Here is a 21,022-nt window from a genome sequence, read left to right as displayed (position 1 = left end):
CGTTGACGCAACGTAGAGGAAGTAGTCGTACGTCCTCCCGGTCCAACCGATCCAAGCACCGTTACTCCGGCACCTCCGAGTTCTTGACACACGTATAGCTCGATGACGCACCCCGATCTCCGATCCAGCAGAGGCGCGGGGAGGAGTTTCGTCAGCACGACGGCGTGGTGACGATCTTGATGTTCTCCTGTCGCAGGGCTTCGCCTAAGCACCGCTACAATATGACCGAGGTGTAATATCGTGGAGGGGGGCACCGCACACGGCTAAGGAACGATCTCAATGATCAACTTGTGTGTCTAGGGTGCCCCCCCGCCCCCGTATATAAAGGAGGGAGGGAGGAGGAGGCCGGCCCAAGGGGGTGGCGCGCCCTAGGGGGGGCAAACCTACTCCAAGTAGCTTTGGCCCCCCTTTCCTATTCGGAGTAGGAGAAGGAAGGAAGAGGGGGGAGGAGAGAAGGAAAGGGGGGCCCGGCCCCCCTCCCAATTCGGATTGGGCTTGGGGGGGGGGGGCGCCCCCTCCCTTGCTCCTTCTCCCTCCCTTCCACTAAGGCCCAATAAGGCCCATATACTTACCGGGGGGTTCCGGTAACCTCCCGGATCTCCGGTATATTCCCAATCTCACTCGGAACCTTTCCGGTGTCCAAATATATCCGTCCAATATATCAATCTTTATGTCTCGACCATTTCGAGACTCCTCGTCATGTCCGTGATCACATCCGGGACTCCGAACAACCTTCGGTACATCAAAATACATAAACTCATAATGAAACTGTCATCGAAAACTTAAGCGTGCGGACCCTACGGTTCGAGAACAATGTAGACATGACCGAGACATGTCTCCGGTCAATAACCAATAGCGGGACCTGGATGCCCATATTGGTTCCTACATATTCTACGAAGATCTTTATCGGTCAAACCGCACAACGACATACGTTGTTCCCTTTGTCATCGGCATGTTACTTGCCCGAGATTCGATCGTCGGTATCCAATACTTAGTTCAATCTCGTTACCGGCAAGTCTCTTTACTCGTTCCGTAATACATCATCTCGCAACTAACTCATTAGTTGAAATGCTTGCAAGGCTTAAGTGATGTGTATTACCGAGAGGGCCCAGAGATACCTCTCCGACATTCGGAGTGACAAATCCTAATCTCGAAATATGCCGACTCAACAAGTACCTTTGGAGACACCTGTAGAGCACCTTTATAATCACCCAGTTACGTTGTGACGTTTGGTAGCACACAAAGTGTTCCTCCGGTAAACGGGAGTTGCATAATCTCATAGTCACAGGAACATGTATAAGTCATGAAGGAAGCAATAGCAACATACTAAAACGATCGGGTGCTATGCTAACGGAATGGGTCATGTCAATCAGATCATTCAACTAATGATGTGACCTTGTTAATCAAATAACAACTCCTTGTTCATGGTTAGGAAACATAACCATCTTTGATTAACAAGCTAGTCAAGTAGAGGCATACTAGTGACACTCTGTTTGTCTATATATTCACACATGTATTATGTTTCCGGTTAATACAATTCTAGCATGAATAATAAACATTTATCATGATATGAGGAAATAAATAATAACTTTATTATTGCCTCTAGGGCATATTTCCTTCAAACCCAACTATTGACCATAGACATGATTCAGAGTTGATGCATATAAGGCCAAACTCGTGACACCAAACACACCCTAAGGTATTCGGAGTTTACAACATATACTGGGTTGAGTAACGCCCTCGATAATGAGCCCTGATTTTCCAGGTACATGCATTAGTCTGGCGTGACGAAATGCCAATAACGCCAGCATCCCTCTCGGGTGTGTTGAGTGCCCAGAGGGTGTGAAGCAACAAGAGACATTAAAAAAGGTTTACACAGGGTCTTAATCTAAAAAGAAACCTTTGAGCGGGGCCCTGCTGCACGTCTGTGCATTTGTCTCCATTGTGCCGTATCCTGGAAGGTTGTAGCATGATGATCATCTGTAGAAAGAACCAGGTGAAAGACTTCGTGCGAAAAGTTGGTTATTCTTAATGAACCATGAAAATGCAATCAATTATTGTATTGATAGGGTCAACCCAAACTATGGGCCTTTTTACATGCGGGCAACCCCTAGCACCACTTATGGGGGTATATCCATCGACCCAAGCTCAGGTTTATTTGGGCTGCTACAACTAGTGGTGCACCGGACTCATCTAACCATGTCCGCGGTCTTGACGACCGATCATTTATTCTGGTTGGAGAGGCCATTCAGTGTTCGGCTGCTAGAGCCGCCACATATTCTTCCGCATGCAAGGAACGCTCTGTATTTCCGCTAACTGTGATGACGCCACGTGGACCGGGCATCTTAAGTTTAAGATAAGCGTAATGCGGTACTGCATTGAAATGAGCGAAGGCCATTCTTCCGAGTAGTGTGTGATAGCCGCTTCAGAATGGAGTGATGTCGAAGATTAATTCTTCACTTTGGAAGTTGTCGGGAGAACCAAATACAACCTCTAGTACTAGGGAGCCCGTACAGCGGGCTTCTACGCATGGTATTACTCCTTTAAAGGTAGTACTGCTTTGGCTGATTCTTGACGGGTCTATCCCCATCTTGCGGACAGTGTCCTGATATATCAGATTAAGATTGCTGCCGCCGTCCATAAGGACTCGGGTGAGATGGTATCTGTTTATTATTGGGTCGAGCACCAAGGCAGCTAATCCTCCATGCCGGATACTAGTCGGATGATCCTTGCGATCAAAAGTGATCGGGCAGGCTGACCAAGGGTTGAACTTGGGGGCGACGGGCTCTACAGCGTACACGTCTCGGAGTGCGCATTTGCGCCTCCTCTTTGGTATGTGAGTTGCGTAAATCATGTTTACTATTTTGACCTCTGGTGGAAATTTTTTTCTGTCCCCCATTGTTCGGCTGGCGAGGCTCATCCTCGTCTTCACTTGGTGTCTCCCTCCCCTTGTGTTCGGCGTTTAGTTTGCCGGCCTGCTTGAAGACCCAGCATTCTCTGTTGGTATGATTTGCAGGTTTTTCGGGGGTGCCATGAATCTAACATAATCTGTCTAGAATCTTGTTTAGGCTGGACGGTCCATCTCTGCTGCCTTTAAATGGCCTTTTCCATTGACCGGGTCTAGAGCCCCTGAATCCGGTGTTTACCGTCGTGTTGTCTGGGCTGTCTTCATTGTTTCGACGCTTGTTTTTATTGTGTCGCGGTTTCCCGTTGCCATCCCTGACTTCGGATGTGCCTGGGTCGCTGGTGCCGCTACGGGCCAACCAACTGTCCTCGCCCGCGCAAAAGCGGGTCATAAGGCTTGTTAGGGCTGCCATTGTCCTTGGTTTTTCCTGCCCGAGGTGTCTGGTGAGCCATTCGTCTCGGACACTATGTTTGATATCCGCTAAGGCTTCGGTGTCCGGGCAGTCTACGATTTGATTCTTCTTAGTGAGAAATCTGTTCCACAGCATACGGGCTGACTTTCCGGGTTGTTGAATTATGTGACTTAAATCGTCTGCATCCGGAGGTCGGACATAGGTCCCTTGAAAATTATCCCTAAAAGCATCCTCAAGTTCTTCCCAACTGCCATTGAGTTTTCGGGGAGGCTTTTCAACCAGTGCCAAGTTGGTCCTTTCAACTTGAGGGGCAGGTATTTGATGGCGTGGAGATCATCTTCGTGAGCCATGTGGATGGATAAAGTCCTCAATCCAGACCCCAGGGTCTGTCGTTCCATCGTATGCCTCTATGTTCACGGGTTTGAATCCTCTGGAGATTCATGATCCAGTACCTCATCGGTGAAGCACATGGGGTGTGCGGCACCCCTGTATTTGGATGTGTGATGGCATTCTTCCGACGGTTGTAGTGTTCGGTTTTGATTCCGAGCTGCTATTCGGTCAGTATAGTCGTTTGGGCGGCCATGATCCTGTGCCGGAGCACGCTTCCTAGATCCATAGATGGACCTGTCCATACTATCTTTTTTGTCTAGGTGCTCACGTAAATCGTGCGCTGACTTATGTGCAGTGTCATTAGCTGCCCTATCGCGGCCATGGGGTGGTCGGTCCGGCTGATCGGCCGTTTTATTTTTCTGCTGAATGGGCTCTATAGCCTCGTCATCGAATTCGGCCAGCAGCTTGTGCTTTGGTAGCTATTTGTGTGGCGATCGCCACTGTATTTTTCTTCAGTGTCGAGCACTTTGTTCCATTTGCGGTTGAGCGTATCCTGTGCAGCCTTAAGCCTTTGCGTCTGCTTCTTCAAGCTCCTCGCGGTGGCAATAAGCCTTCTACGGAGGTTCTCTTGTTCCAAGTGCCTTTCCGGGATGATGTGTGCATCGTCGCCCAGACTAATCTCCTCTCCGGAGACAGGTTTATGAGTTTTATCTCCGCCGCCGCTATGATCAGACAATGGCCCCGGACTGTGTTCGCCGTCCCCTGGCTCATCCTGCTCCATCGCTGGGTCCATGGGGTCGTCATTTCGTTTGGAGTCGACCAGGGTATTATTTCTTCTTGCGCTGTTATCGCTGTTTTTACTGTGGCGGGATTTATAGCGGCGCCTACGTCGTCGCTTTGGTTGCTTCTCAAGAGGATTATCCTCAATTGCATCCTTCCGTTCCTCGCTGTTGTTTTCTTTGGGTGTATCAACCATGTATATATCATATGATGAGGTGGCTGTCCAGCGCCCCGTGGGTGGTGGTTCCTGTTCCTCTCCACCATCATCGTCCGTCGATGTCTTCGGAGTCGAAGTCAAGCATGTTGGTTAAGTCATCGACAGTGGCTACCAAGTGGGTGGTGGGTGAGAAACGAATTTCTTCGCCGTCCGCCTCCCACTCAAGCCGGATATAGTTCGACCAAGAGTCTCCTAACAAGGAGAGAGATTTTAGTGAATTTAGCATGTCGTCGAAGGGTGAGTGCTGAAAGATATCAGCGGAGGTAAACTCCATGATCGGTGCCCAATCAGATTCGGTAGGCACGGATGCGCGTGGTTCGGAACCTATGACCGGAGACGACTCCGCAGGTCCGATGACACAGATCTCTTTTGAGGTGAAGTATGTGTTCGGCTCTATCACCGTTGAGTGTGCGACCTCCGTGGTGGGGTTTATCCAGCCGTCCTCGGATGGTGCGATCTGCTTTGGCTCTAAGGCCAGGGCAGCTATAGGTGCGTTCTCCTGAACACCGTCTGATGGCAGATCCAAGTCATGCTCATCGTGATTGTACAGCGCACCTGTCATAGGCTCGAATCCGTCGAAGATCAAATCTCTGCGGATGTCGGCAGTATAGTTCAAGCTTCCAAACCTGACCTGATGGCCAGGGGCGTAGCTATCGATCTGCTCCAGGTGGCCAAGCGAGTTGGCCCGCAGTGCAGAGCCGCCGAATACGAAGATCTATCCGGGGAGGAAGACCTCACCCTGGATCGTATCGTTGTAAATGATTGAAGGATCCATCAAACCTTATCATGACGCACAGTGGAACTCTCAATGAAAGCACCAATGTCGGTGTCAAAACCGGCGGATCTCGGGTAGGGGGTCCCGAACTGTGCATCTAAGGCTAATGGTAACAGGAGGCGGGGGACACAATGTTTACCCAGGTTCGGGCCCTCTCGATGGAGGTAATACCCTATTTCCTACTTGATTGATCTTGATGATATCATTATTACAAGAGTTGATCTACCACGAGATCGTAGAGGCTAAACCCTAGAAGCTAGCCTATGATTATGATTGTTGTTCTTGTCCTACGGACTAAACCCTTCGGTTTATATAGACACCGGAGGGGGCTAGGGTTACACAGAGTCGGTTATAGAGAAGGAGTTCTATATATCTGGATTGCCAAGCTTGCCTTCCACGCAAAGGAGAGTCCCACCTGGACACGGGACAAAGTCTTCAATCTTGTATCTTCATAGTCCAATAGTCTGGCTGTCTGAGGACCACCTAATCCAGGACTCCCTCAGCCGGTGCATCCAAACCCCGTGATACAATACGCTCTATCACACATAAACCTCCTTATATCTTCCTCAAAATAGCCACCATACCTACCTATTATGGCATTTCCATAGCCATTTCGAGATATATTGCCATGCAACTTTCCATCGTTCCGTTTATCATGACACACATCATTATTGTCATATTGCTTTGCATGATCATGTAGTTGACATCGTATTTATGGCAAAACCACCGTTCATAATTCTTTCATACATGTCACTCTTGATTCATTGCACATCCCGGTACATCACCCGAGGCATTCATATAGAGTCATATCTTGTTCTAAGTATCGAGTTGTAATTCTTGAGTTGTAAGTAAATAAAAGTGTGATGCTCTTCATTATTAGAGCATTGTCCTAATGAGGAAAGGATGATGGAGACTATGATTACCCCACAAGTCGGGATGAGACTCCGGATGAAAAATAAAAAAGAGAGGCCAAAGAAGCCAAAATAAAAAAGAGAGGCCAAAGAAGCCCATTGGAAAAAAAATAAAAAAATGAAAATGAGAGAAAAAGAGAGAAGGGACAATGCTGCTATCCTTTTACCACACTTGTGCTTCAAAGTAGCACCATGATCTTCATGATAGAGAGTCTCCATGAAGAAATTCACCTAGCATAATTCTCAATGTAATTTTCTTTATTGTGGCATGAATGTTCAGATCCATAAGATTCAAAACAAAAGTTTAATATTGACATAAAAATAGTAATCCTTCAAGCATGCTAACCAAGCAGTTTATGTCTTATCAAAATAACATAGCCAAAGAAAGCTTATCCCTACAAAATCATATAGTTTGGCCATACTTCATTTTTGTCACACAAAATGCTTCCATCATGCACAACCCCGGTTTCATCCAAGCAATTGGTTCATACTTTTTAACGCACTTCAGCCTTTTCAACCCTCACGCAATACATGAGCATAAGCCATGGACATAGCACTATAGGTGGAGTAGAGTATGATGATAGAGATTATGTGAGAAAACAAAAAGGGAGAAAGTCTCACATTGACGCGGCTAATATATGGGCTATGGAGATGCCCATCAATTGATGTCAATACGAGGAGTAGGGATTGCCATGCAATGGATGCACTAGAGCTATAAGTGTATGAAAGCTCAAAAAGAAACTAAGTGGGTGTGGATCCAACTCGCTTGCTCCCGAATACCTAGGGCAATTTGAGGAAGCTCATCATTGTAATATACAAGCCAAGTTCTATAATGAAAAATTCCCACTAGTATATTAAAGTGACAACATAGGAGACTCTCTATCATGAAGATCATGGTGCTACTTTGAAGCACAAGTGTGGTAAAAGGATAGTAGCATTGTCCCTTCTCTATTTTTCTCTCATTTTTATTTTTTTTATATTTTTTCCAGTGGGCTTCTTTGGCCTCTTTTTTTTTATTTGGGCTTCTTTGGCCTCTTTTTTATTATTATTTTTCATCCGGAGTCTCATCCCGACTTGTGGGGGAATCATAGTCTCCATCATCCTTTCCTCACTAGGACAATGCTCTAATAATGAAGATCAGCACACTTTTATTTACTTACAACTCTAGAATTACAACTCGATACTTAGAACAAGATATCACTCTATATGAATGCCTCGGGCGATGTACCGGGATGTGCAATGAATCAAGAGTGACATGTATGAAAGAATTATGAACGGTGGCTTTGCCACAAATACGATGTCAACTACATGATCATCCAATGCAATATGACAATAATGATGCGTGTCATGATAAACGGAACGATCGAAAGTTGCATGGCAATATATCTCGAAATGGCTATGGAAATGCCATAATAGGTAGGTATGGTGGCTATTTTGAGGAAGATATAAGGAGGTTTATTTGTGATAGAGCGTATAGTATCACGGGGTTTGGATGCACCTGCTGAGGGAGTCCTGGATTAGGGGGTCCATGGACAGCTGGACTGTTGGATTATGAAGATACAAGATTGAAGACTTCGTCCCATGTCCGGGTGGGACTCTCGTTTGCGTGGAAGGCAAGCTTGGCAATTCGGATATGTAGATCTCCATCTTTGTAACCGACTCTGTGTAACCCTAGCCCCCTCCGGTGTCTATATAAACCGTAGGGTTTAGTCTGTAGGACAACAACCCTCATAATCATAGGCTAGCTTCTAGGGTTTAGCCTCTACGATCTCGTGGTAGATCAACTCTTGTAATACTCATATCATCAAGATCAATCAAGCAGGAAGTAGGGTACTACCTCCATCGAGAGGGCCTGAACCTGGGTAAACATCGTGTCCCCCGCCTCCTGTTACCATTAGCCTTAGACGCACAGTTCGGGACCCCCTACCCGAGATCCGCCGGTTTTGACACCGACATTGGTGCTTCCATTGAGAGTTCCACTATGCCGTCACGATAAGGCTTGATGGCCCCTTCGATCGTCTACAATGATGCGATCCAGGGTCAGGTTTTCCTCCCTGGACAAATCTTCGTATTCGGCGGCTTCATACTACGCGCCAACTCGCTTGGCCATCTGGAGCAGATCGATAGCTATGCCCCTAGCCATCAGGTCAGGTTTGGAAGCTTGAACTACACGACCGACATCTGCGGAGACTTGATCTTTGACGGATTCGAGGCCATGATACGTGCGCCGAATAGTCACGACGAGCATGACTTAGATCTGACATCGGACGGTGTTCGTGAGATCACACCTGCGGCTGCCCCTGCCCTTAATCTGGAGCCGATCGTGCCATCCGAGGGGCCACACACTCATCGGCGCTAGAGCCGAACACAGGCTTCACCTCCAAAGAAATCTGTGTCATCGGACCCTCAGACTCGTCTCTGGCCATAGGTTCCGAACCGCGTGCGTCCGTGCCTATCGAATCTGATTGGGCACCGATCATGGAGTCTACCTCCGTGGACATCTTTTAGCACTCACCCTTGGGCGACGTGCTAAATTCACTGAAATCCCTCTCCCTATCAGGAGACTCTTGGCCGAACTATGTCCGGCTTGAGTGCGAAGCGGACAACGAAGAAATTCGTTCCCCACCCACCACCCACTTAATAGCCACTGTCGATGACTTAGCCGACATGCTTGACTTTCGACTCCGAAGACATCGACGGTATGGATGACGATGCAAGGGAAGAACAGGAACCACCACCCACAGGGGTTGGACAACCACATCATCATATGATATATATATATATATATATATATATATATATATATATATGGTGGACACCCCCAAAGAAAGCAATGGCGATGAGGCAATGGAGGATAATATCTTGGAGAAGCATTCTAAGCACCAGCGTCATCGGCGCCGCTCTAAGCCCCGCCATAACAAAAATAGCGATACCAGCACAAGAGATGATAGCAATCCGGATGGTGCCGAAGACGAAAACAATCCGGATGGGCAAGCTAGCCCTAAGGAACAGGCGACAGATGGAGAATCAGAGGATGACAATTACATGCCCCTCTCCGAAGACGAAGTGAGCCTTGAAGACGAATAATTCATCGTGCATGAGGATCCCGTCGAGCAGGAGCGCTTCAAGCGCCGGCTTACAGCCACTGCAAAAAGCCTGAAGAAGAAGCATCAGCAGCTTCAAGCTGATCAAGATCTGCTAACTGATAGATGGACTGAGGTCCTGGCAGCCGAGGAATACGGACTCGAACACCCAACCAAAAGTTACCCAAAGCGCAGGTTGCTACCTCAGCTCGAGGAGGAGGCATTAAATCCCATACTACCAGCGCTCGATGCGGTTGACCGACCACCTCGTGGCCGAGACAAAGAGGCGTATCAGCCCGAACACCAGCCCGCACCCTGCCGCCAACCTAACAAAAACACTAAGGCGCAGGGCTACACGCAGGACCTGCGAGACGTATTGGAAAACAAAGCAGCGCAATCAAGATCGATCTATGAATCACGGAGGCGCGCCCCAACGCGTGACGATGACCGTCACGCCGGATATACTAAAAACAAATCCGACCGGACCGAATACAGCAGACCAGACTCATTTGAATTGCGTCGTGATGTCGCCCGGCATAGAGGCGCCGCACACCCCCTATGCTTCATTGATGAAGTAATGGATCATGAATTCCCAGAAGGGTTTAAACCAATGAATATTGAATCATATGATGGTACAACAGACCCCGCGGTATGGATTGAAGATTTCCTTCTCCACATTCACATGGCCCGCAGTGATAATCTACATGCCATCAAGTACCTCCCACTTAAGCTCAAACGACCGGCTCGACATTGGCTGAACAGCTTGCCGGCAAACTCCATTGGCAGTTGGGAGAACCTGGAAGAGGCATTCCTTGACAACTTCTAGGGCACTTATGTGCGACCTCCAGATGCTGATGACTTAAGTCACATAACCCAACAGCCCAGAGAGTCAGCCAGGAAATTCTGGACTCGGTTCCTAACTAAAAAGAACCAAATCGTCGACTGTCCGGATGCCGAAGCCCTAGTGGCCTTTAAGCATAACATCCGCGATGAGTGGCTCGCCCGACACCTCGGCCAAGAAAAGCCGAAGTCCATGGCATCCCTCACGACACTCATGACCCGCTTTTGTGCGGGCGAGCACAGCTGGCTGGCTCGTAGCAACAGCACATCAAGAAATCCCGGCACTTCAGATGCCAGAGATAGCAACGGCAAGCCACGACGCAATAGACACAAGCGTCGCAACAATGGCGACAATACCGAAGACACGACAGTCAATGCCGGATTCAGTGGATCTAAATCCGGTCAGCGGAAAAAGCCATTTAAAAGAAACAATCGGGGCCTGTCCAGTTTGGACCGCATACTCGATCTCTCATGTCAAATCCACGGCACCCCCAATAAACCAGCCAACCACACCAACAGAGAATGCTGGGTGTTCAAACAGGCCGGCAAGTTGAATGGTGAAAACAAGGAAAAGGGGTTGCAAAGCGATGCGAACGAGGAGCCCCGGCGACCGAACATAGGAGGACATAAGAAATTTCGTCCACAGGTGAAAATGGTGAATAGGATATACGCAACCCATATTCCCAAACGGGAACAGAAGCGTGCACTAAGGGACTATGCGATGGAGCCAGTCGCCCCAAAGTTCAACCCATGGTATTCTTGTCTGATCACTTTCGATCGCAGGGACCATCCTACCAGTATCCGTCACGGCAGTTCGGCCGCATTGGTCCTCGACCCCATCATTGACAGATTCCATCTCACACAAGTCCTTATGGATGATGGCAGCAGCCTGAACCTGCTCTATTAGGATACTGTGCTCAAAATGGGCATCGACCCCTCAAGGATCAAGCCCACAAAATCCATCTTTAAAGGTGTCATACCAGGTGTAGAGGCCTGTTGCACGGGCTCAATCACACTGGAAGTAGTCTTCGGATCTCCGGACAACTTCCGAAGCGAGAAGTTAATCTTCGATGTCGTCCCCTTCAGCAGTGGCTATCACGCACTGCTCGGACGAACTACATTTGCCAGATTCAATGCGGTACCGCATTATGCATACCTCAAGCTGAAAATGACAGGACCTCGCGGGGTTATTACAGTTAACAGAAACAGAGAGCGCTCGCTCCGTACGGAGGAGCACAAAGCGGCCCTCGCAGCAGAAGTACAAAGCAACCTTCTAGACAGACCACCAATTCGGCGATAAAACCCCTGTACACGGTCAAGCGAGTCCGGAGTACCCTGCAACAGGATCGTCCGGCACGTCCAGAGCTCGACTAGCAATTCGGCCTCCATCATAGTCCCAGTCAAGCGGCAAAATTTGTGCCGCGCGTACATAATTACACACTCAAAATACCATGGGCATAGGCGAAGGCACGACTATGACACGGTCCACAATGCGGTTCGACCGCCCCAGGATCTGTGTATCTTTATACCTTTTTTCCTTTCAGGTCCCTATCTTCGGGAGTCTCTTCCGATAGCCTGACTATCGGACCCATAGCAGGAAGGACACACCAAGGAGACGAGAAGCTTTGGCGTACAAGGGAATCCTCAGGTGGTCTCTGATAACGATCGTTATACCTGTTTTACATACCCGCACGCAGCTCGCTCTTGGTCAGGATGTGTCAAACAGTCCTATTCCGCTTATCGCACTACTTGTACACATACACCTTGGCCTATTATTCAAATAACAATGGAAAATAATGTACAACGTCAGCTTACTATTACATTTCTTTATCCTTTTCCTTTACTATTTATTTATTACAAATCGCACCCGTACATTTTGGTACGTCCAGTTCGCCAGGGTCTTCAGTGTACCCCATAACATGGCAAGAAAAGTCCGAACACTTTCGATAGTGCGGCACCCCGAACTTATAGCATTATATGCATCATCTCCGAGTAATGTCTTGGGTCAATAGTTGGGTTTGCCCAGCTCCTATGTTTTGGTACCTTACGTTCCGCTATATCGGATAAGGTAGCACAGGGAGAACTACTGCGATTGTGTCCCGGTTCTTCCGGACGAGCACCTCAGTAGAGAGAGCCGAAAACTGACTGTCATGATGAGGCGAGAGCTGGTCGCTGTTCGAGAGGTCTCAAATCCTTAAAGATTTTTTCCGCTTCGGGCGAGGAATTGACCATGTCCGATTTAGGCCCCAAGTTCGGCCTTCCGAATACTAGGGGCTTCGCCAAAATTTAAAATTGTAGACTTCTATGGCTATGTGAGAGTGATAAAGCTGGATAGTCTGATTGCCTTGTTCGCTACGCTAAACACCTCCTTAAAGGACCAATTCTTTTTGGATAAAGAGTGTTTAGATTTACCCCGAACACCCCAGTACTAGTTACATGGGGGTAGAAGCCGACGACTGGCCAACTCACAGACTTTATAAACGGCCGCACAGAAGGTAATATTTTAAATCAACAAGCGTTATATAGCGCACATGAACTCATTTTCATATTACAGGATGACATGAGTACATTCATTCAAATATTACATCGTTTGCACATTCCTCCGCCACAAGGCAGACACCCTTCAGGACATCGTCAAAATACTGTTCGGGGTGGCGATGCTCCTTGCCCTTTGGCGGCCCCTCCATCACCAACTTCTCGGCGTCCATCTTCGCCCAATGCACTTTCGCACGGGCCAAGGCCCTGCGCGCACCTTAAATACAGACTGACCGCTTTATGACTTCAAGCCGCGGGTAGGCATTCACAAGCCGCTTTACTAGGCCAAAGTAGCTGCTGGGCAGCGGCTCGCCAGGCCACATCCAGACTAGGAGATCCTTCAGGGCCAGTTCGGCCGCCTTGTGAAGTTCGACCAGTTGCTTCAACTGGTCGCTCAAGGGCATCGGGTGTTTGGCCCCAATATACTGGGACCAGAACAACTTCTCCGTCGAGCTCCCTTCCTCAGCTCGGTAGAACTCTACGGCATCAGAAATGCTGCGCGGCAGATTTGCGAATGCTCCTGGAGAGCTCCAAATTCGGGTAAGTAAAAAGAAATTCTCCTTCACATGCTTGCTTTGCATATTGAATGCCTTACCCGCCGCAATCTTCTTGGCCGCTTGAACCTCTTGGAGGGCCTTTTGGGCTTTAGCTTTGGCATCCTGTGCACTCTGGCGGGTCTTCGCAAGCTCGGACTCTTGCGTCTTAGAGTCACACTCCAAGGACCCGTATATTTTGACGAAGTCCTGGAGCTCTTGCTGGACCTCTCCAACCCAAGCCTCTTGTTTCTCGCGCTTGGTGCGCTCCTTGGCTGTCGGCATTCTGGGAACGGGGGTACCCAGACTTGCCTGCCTGCGGCCTGCGGCGTGGCTCAAGGAGTTTCCCAGTACGGCCGATCTTCATCAACACATGCTCAAGACCCTCGCAAGGGGCCAAGCCTCGAGGGGCGGATGACAGGAGGCTTCCTCGGGCACGGCCTCGTCAGGCTGGCCCGCGAGGAGGCGGAGAGATCAAGGCGGGGTACCTCGCGAGGTGCCCATGACGCAAGCCATGACGACCAAGGCCAGGCGGGCGCCGGCCTGCGCAGATTCCTAGTTTCCTCTTTGGTGCAAAGGGGGCAAGCGCAGGCGGGAGTATCAAGCAAAGGCAACCATTTCGGTACAACAAGACCAACACCAGCAGGACGGCAGGATGGAGGTCATCGTGGAGCCCAAGCCGGCGTGACCGTCAGGGTCTTTGGCAGGCGAGGACCAACTTTAGTCAGGATAAGTGTACTAGATGTTCCTCTTCAAAATGGCCAATTGTTGGCGCCCTTCCCGCTCTATATTTGGGGAGAGGCCCAAGGTCTTCGCCTATAAATAGGACTAGCCACCCATAGGGTAGGGGGATCCGCATCTGCAGACGGAGGAGACTAGAGGCATCTCATACAGAGAGATAGAGGTGACTGAACTGCCCTAGCAGTTCATCGCTCCAGCCAAGAACAGACCCTCGCAAGGCTTTTCTTCCATTGTACTGTTCATCATCAGCCCCCGAGGCAATCCACACACCACAAACTGGAGTAGGGTATTACACCACAATGGTGGCCTGAACCAGTATAAACCTCGTGTCCTCTGTGTTGTTCTTCGTGTAGTTTAGATCCTTGCGAGGCGGCGAGACATGGGTCGGTAGGGGGTGTGATCTCCGCTGTACCCCAGAGTCCGAACCTTGAGGGTCTGCCGAAACCCGAAATCCGACATTTGGCGCGCCAGGTAGGGGTGCGCTGGAATCTGCCTTGCGTCGCTTTGTGATTCGCCGCCCGTCCCATCCATGTCAGGCGCTCGTCGAGCCCGCGCCGAGCGCCGGGCCACTCTCGCCACTCGCGTCGCCCAGACGGCCCCCGTTGGCGGGCGCCCCCGCCGTTCCCCGTCGCCTGCCGTCAACGCCGCCACCGGCCCGGCGGGGAACCAGCAGCAGGCGTCATCCCTGCATCCTTCGGTGCGGCGAGAAGGCCGCACCACCACCCCGTCACTGACTCCAGCCGGTTCCTCCTCCCACGCCCGTCGCACTCCTGCGGACGCGCACGCCGTGCTGCTCCTGGCGCGGGAGCTCCTGCAATACCGTCCCGTCGACGACCTCTATGACGAATGGCTCGCCCGCATCACGGAGCTCGTCAGCGCCGCTGGGGGCTCCCCTGCGCCGTCCCTCTCGCTGCACCGCGCCCCGCCCTGCATGGGCGACAAAGCTCCGGGGGCGCCTCAGCCGCCTCCCCCTCAAGAAGGCGCCTTGGCCCCAAGGCGCGTGGCCCCTGGGCGGAACCCACTCCGCCCGGCGCCAGCACAGCAAGAGAAGAGCTGCCAAGAGGTCCCTCGTCCCCAAGAAGCCGCCCGTGTGCTCCCCGCACCGGCCCGGCACGAACGCGCTCCTGCCCCAGCGCATCAAGACCCCGCGCTGCACCTGGCGGCAGCGCACAGAGACCCGCAAGATCAAGCTCTTCGTCACCCAAGGCCTCCCGCGGCCACTGCAGGCCGCCATGCCTTCACCACCGAGCTGCGCAGCGTGGCCTGGCCGGGCAAGTTCAAGCCAGACCTGCTCCCGCGCTACGATGGCATGGCTGACCCTGCGGAGTTCCTCCAGCTCTATGAGCTGGGCATCGGAGCCACCAACAGGGACGAGAAGGTCATGGCAAACTGGTTCCCCGTGGCGCTCAAGGATGGCACCCGCACCTGGCTCCTGAACCTGGCTCCTGGCACGATATCCTCCTGGGATGAGATGTGCACCCGATTCATCACCAACTTCCAGGGCACCCGCGACCGGCCCCCGGCCATGAGCAAATTGTGCCGCATCAAGCAGCCGCCGGGAGAGACCCTGCAGAAGTTCATCCAACGCTTCAACAACGCTCGCCTTAAGATCCCCAAGGTGTCTGAGGAGGCCATCATCTCGGCCTTCTCCGACGCGTGCGTGACGTCAAGATGAAGGAGGAGCTTGCGATCCATGAGGACATGTGCACCTCCCTGGAGCTGTTCAACCTGGCGACCAAGTGCGCTAGGGCTTAGGAAGGGCGCCTTTCCCTCCTCGAGCTGCCAGCTGCTGACCAGAAGAGAAGAAGCCCAAGGCCAAAGACGTGAAGCGCAAGGGGGCTGCCGTGCTTGCAGCAGAGCCGGACACCAAGCGCGGCAGGGATCATCCTGAGTCATCCAAGGGCAGCCGGTACTGCGTGTACCACGACCTCCAGACCCACAACACAACCGAATGCCAAAAGCTTAGGGCCGTGAGAGACGTGCGTGCCGGCCGACGCCCCGAGCGCAGTGACCGGGGCTATGGCCAAGGAGGAGGAAGAGGCGGAGGACGATGGGAGGACCGTGGCCCTCGCCAAGGGTGGCGTGACCGACCTCGCGAGGATCGCTGGCAGGACCCGCCTCATGAGGGAGTTTGGAGGGACCCACCTCGCGAGGGGGGTTGGAGGGATGAGCCTCGCGAGGATCGCCCACAAGGCAACGCGGGCCTCCCTCTTCTGCCACCATAGCCGAGGAGGAATGAAGACCATCATCAGGACGAGGGGGCTGGAGGCTTCCAGGAGCCGCGTGCAATCGCTTGCATCTTGGGCGGTGCTCAAGACCCGGCCTCTCAGCGCATCTTCAAGCAGTTTGCTTGCGAAGTGAATGCAGTCCTCCCCAAGCTTGAGGCCACACGCCCTCTCAGGTGGTCAGCGTGCGCTATCATGTTCAGCTCAGCGGATCAGCTCAAGTGCGAGGCCACAGCCGGAGTCCTCCCGCTGCTTTGTTCGCCAATCATCAGCAATGTGCAAGTCACCAGGACCCTGATCGATGGCAGAGCAGGGCTCAATGTCCTATCCGTCGAGACGTTCAACAATCTCCAAGTGCCCTACAATCAGCTGCAGCCGACCAAGCCTTTCTCAGGAGTCACTGATGGTTCCACGGTTCTGATAGGGCAGGTCCGCCTTCCTGTTACCTTCGGGAAGCGTGACAACTACCGCACCAAGCTCATTGACTTTGACGTCGCTCACATCCGCCTGCTGTACAATGCCATCCTCGGGTACCCAGCCCTGGCCAAATTCATGGCCGTGACCCATCACGGTTACAATGTCCTCAAGATGCCAGGAAGCGGTGGAGTTGTCGGCGTTCTTCGAACAGGGGTACCCAGACTTGCCTGCCTACGGCCTACGGCATGGCTCAAGGAGTGGCCCAGTACGGCCCATCTTCATCAACACATGCTCAAGACCCTCGCGAGGGGCCAAGCCTTGCGGGGTGGACGACAGGAGGCTTCCTCGGGCACGGCCTCGTCAGGCTGGCTCGCGAGGAGGCGGAGAGATCAAGGCGGGGTACCTCAGGAGGTGCCCATGACGCAAGCCATGACGACCAAGGCCAGGCGGGCGCCGGCCTGCGCAGAGTCCTTGTTTCCTCTTTGGTGCAAACGGGGCAAGCGTAGGCGAGAGTATCAAGCAAAGGCAACCATTTCGGTGCAACAAGACCAAGACCAGCAGGACGGCAAGATGGAGGTCATCGTGGAGCCCAAGCCGGCGTCACCGTCAGGGTCTTTGGCAGGCGAGGACCAATGTCGGTGTCAAAACCAGCGGATCTCGGGTAGGGGGTCCCGAACTGTGCGTCTAGGCGGATGGTAACAGGAGACAAGGGGCACGATGTTTTTACCCAGGTTCGGGCCCTCTCGATGGAGGTAAAACCCTACTCCTGCTTGATTAATATTGATGATATGGGTAGTACAAGAGTGGATCTACCACGAGATCAGGGAGGCTAAACCCTAGAAGCTAGCCTATGGTATGACTGTTGTAATGGTTGTTCGTCCTACGGACTAAAACCCTCCGGTTTATATAGACACTAGAGAGGGCTAGGGTTACACAGAGTCGGTTACAATGGTAGGAGATCTACATATCCGTATTGCCTAGCTTGCCTTCCACGCCAAGGAAAGTCCCATCCAGACACGGGACGAAGTCTTCAATCTTGTATCTTCATAGTCTTGGAGTCCGGCCGATGATGATAGTCCGGCTATCCGGACACCCCCTAGTCCAGGACTCCCTCAGTAGCCCCTGAACCAGGCTTCAATGATGACGAGTCCAGCGCGCATATTGTCTTCGGCATTGCAAGGTGGGTTCCTCTTCCGAATAATTCATATAAGATTGCGAACACCAGGATAGTGTCCAGCTCTGCAAAATAAATTCCTCATACCACCATAGAGAGAATAATATGTACACAAGTTCAATCTGCTGACATATTTTGTGGCGTGACATCACACCACTACCAAGCCTTTACTTGAATCGTTTTTATTTACCACCTCAGCGCGTTTAGCGAGGCGGTTTCCTTGGCACGTCTTGTCGAAGCAGAGATCGTGTTCCCCTTATTCCGGGATTCCCATCAACACGGACGTGGGTAACCCAACCGCGCCATTGATTGTGGCACTTGGGAGATAAGCGAGTTTTACCAGGCCGGTGGGGACGCATAGTCTTTGTCCGCCCATATATAAGGGGATAAGGATCCACCTTTTTTACCTATGCCTTCTTCCTCCTTTGCTTATCCATCTCCGCGCACTCGAGCTCCAGCGCCCAAGTCCGCACATCCCACCTCAACCTTCTCCAGCCATGTCCGGAGTGGGAGGCAAGTGGATGGCCTCCTCTGTTACGGAGGGGCACATTGAGAAGCTGCGCGGCGCCGGATACCTATCCAGTGACATCGCACACCGGCTGCCTGATGAGGGGCAGCTCATCCCCACCCCCAGGCCCCATGAGAGGGTCCTATTTCTTCCCCACTTCCTCTACGGACTGGGCTTCCCACTTCACCCCTTCGTCCGGGGCTCATGTACTACTACGGCCTGGACTTCCACGATCTGGCGCCAAACTTCATCCTCAACATCTCGGTGTTTATCGTCGTGTGCGAGGCCTTCCTCTGCACGCAGCCTCACTTTGGCTTGTGGCTAAAGACCTTCAATGTCAAGCCGAAGGTGGTGAAGGGCGTCCAAGCGGAGTGCGGAGGCACCATGGTGGGCAAAATTCCCAACGTCACCTGGCTCGAGGGCGCCTTCGTGGAGTCCATCAAAGGGTGGCAATCGGGGTGGTTCTACATCACCGAGCCGCGTGACCCTAAATGGGCAGCGGCCCCCGAGTTCAGATCTGGTACACCCATGCAGCTCACCTCCTAGAAAGAGAAGGGCTTGCTATGTGGTAGTTCGGAGGAGCTGACCGGACTCCAGTCCTGTCTCCAGACCCTGGTGAATAAGAAGCTTAAGCTTGTCAACGTGATCCAGGTCATGCTCGTCCGTCGGGTTCTTCCCTGCCAGCAACGAGCCTTCAATTTGTGGGAGTTTGATCCGGCACAGCACCGGACCCTGAGCGGGCTCTTCGACACGATGTACGAAGCTTCCTGGAGGGTGCTGTTCAAGGCGGAGAAGCCCCCGCATCCGCGACTTAAGATCGTGGATTCAGCACGCAGCGCCCGGCCGGTGAGGTAAGCTACATTATCCTTTATGGGACACTCATTTCTTTCATAGTTTGACTCTATGTGGGATCTGAAACTCCCAATGCCTTTAACAGGACTGGCAGAAGACGTCCAAACAGGTTAACTATCCGGCTCCCCTTCCCGAAGACCAAGCGGACACCCGTTTGACGGGGCTGCTGGTTCTGGCCCTTTACGTGGTGCCGGAGAAGAAGGCCAAGAAGAAGGCCACTGGAACCTGAAGGAGTTCCCGGCGCCAGGTGGTATCAGACTCATCATCTGATGACTCCGAGGCGGACTCCTCCCCCGAGGAGGAGGAGAAAGAGGCCTCTTCCCCAGCGGGGGGAGAGAAGAAGAGGAAGGCCTCCCCAACGAGGGCAGCCGAAGGGTCCAAGAAAGGACGGACCCTCCCTCCGGACTGCTCCGCCAACGCCGACGACGGCGACAAGGAGTGGCCCTCAAGGGCCAAGCCCCTGGCAAGATCGTAAGTGTCCGAATTCCTGGATGATTTATAATTTCTCTTTTTGCCACGTAGTGTCCTTCTAATGCCGCATACAACCTGTAGTCCGGCCGAGGACGATCTTCCCGCTTCGTCGAGCGGGTCCTTGGCTCCGTCGGATATGGATTCCCTTCCGACCGCCTCCACCCCTCATGACGCTGATGACGCCGAGGTGGGATCCCAGGAGGGGACCCACCAGGAGGGGGAGGCTCCGAAGGTGCCACAGGGCAACCTCCCGGACTTCGCACCGGACTCCGTACCGGAACCCGCAGTGGTTCCGGAGTCCGGCAGGCGGCCCCTTCGTAAGAAGGGCAGGACTGTGACACCGGCGGCCGCCGTCCAACCGGAGGCGCCGGATAACATGTTGGAGGCGCTCAATGGCGCTTCCATCGAAGAACAACACCGCACTGTCATGAGTGCGGTGATTCAGAAGGTTCAGCTCACCAAGAGCGGGCTGACCGAAGCCTGCAGCAACCTTCTAACAGGCTTTGAGGTAAGAAATTTAAAATATGTAATATGATACCACATAGACAGTAACCCCTGATGCTCGGTTCGGTGTTCGGAAAGAGAAGCCGGACTGAGGATCTAAAAAGATATACGCAGGAGGTCTAAAAAATATGTCAATATGGGATTGCAGGCTGCGCTCCTGACCTCTGCCGCACTGACTGCGGAGGTCGATGCTTTGAAGCAGAACTTCGAGCGGTCCAAGAGCGAGCTCGGCCGTGCCAAGAAGCAACTCGAGGACAGGGAAGGTGAGTGACACCGTATTAAATTTGTACCTTACAGAAAAGGATTTTGGTTGCAAGAGAAATAACAAGGATAACATGGGTACTACAGGGGCCACGAACGAGGTGACGACCCTGAAGGAGGCGGTGTCTGCGGCCGAACGCAATGCGGCCGCAGAGCGAGCCAAGCGGGAGAAGCAGGAGGCGCGGGTGGCGGAGGTGCAGCAAGAGCTCCAGGCTCTCATGGAAAAACATGAGGGTTTGGAGCGCGACTCAAGGACTCGAGAGTCCGAGCTTGCATCGGCTCTTGAGAGCGCCAAAGCCGCTAAGGCCGAAGCCCTCAAGGCCCTCCAGGAGGTCGAGGATTTGAAGAAAATAGCAGCGGGTAAGGCATTTTTCATGCAAAGCAAGCATGTGAATGTGAATTACCTATTACTTACCCGAATTCGGAGCTCTCCAGGAGCATTCGCGGATCTGCCCCGCAGCGTGTCAGATGTTGCCGCTTTCTACCGGGCCGAGGAGGGGAGCTCGACGGAGAAGGTCTTCTGGTCTCAGTATGCTGAGGCCGGACAT

This window comes from Triticum aestivum, chromosome 4B (genome assembly GCF_018294505.1).
Source record: "Triticum aestivum cultivar Chinese Spring chromosome 4B, IWGSC CS RefSeq v2.1, whole genome shotgun sequence".
In the NCBI taxonomy this organism is placed as follows: domain Eukaryota; kingdom Viridiplantae; phylum Streptophyta; class Magnoliopsida; order Poales; family Poaceae; genus Triticum; species Triticum aestivum.
This window is presented reverse-complemented; position numbering follows the sequence as displayed.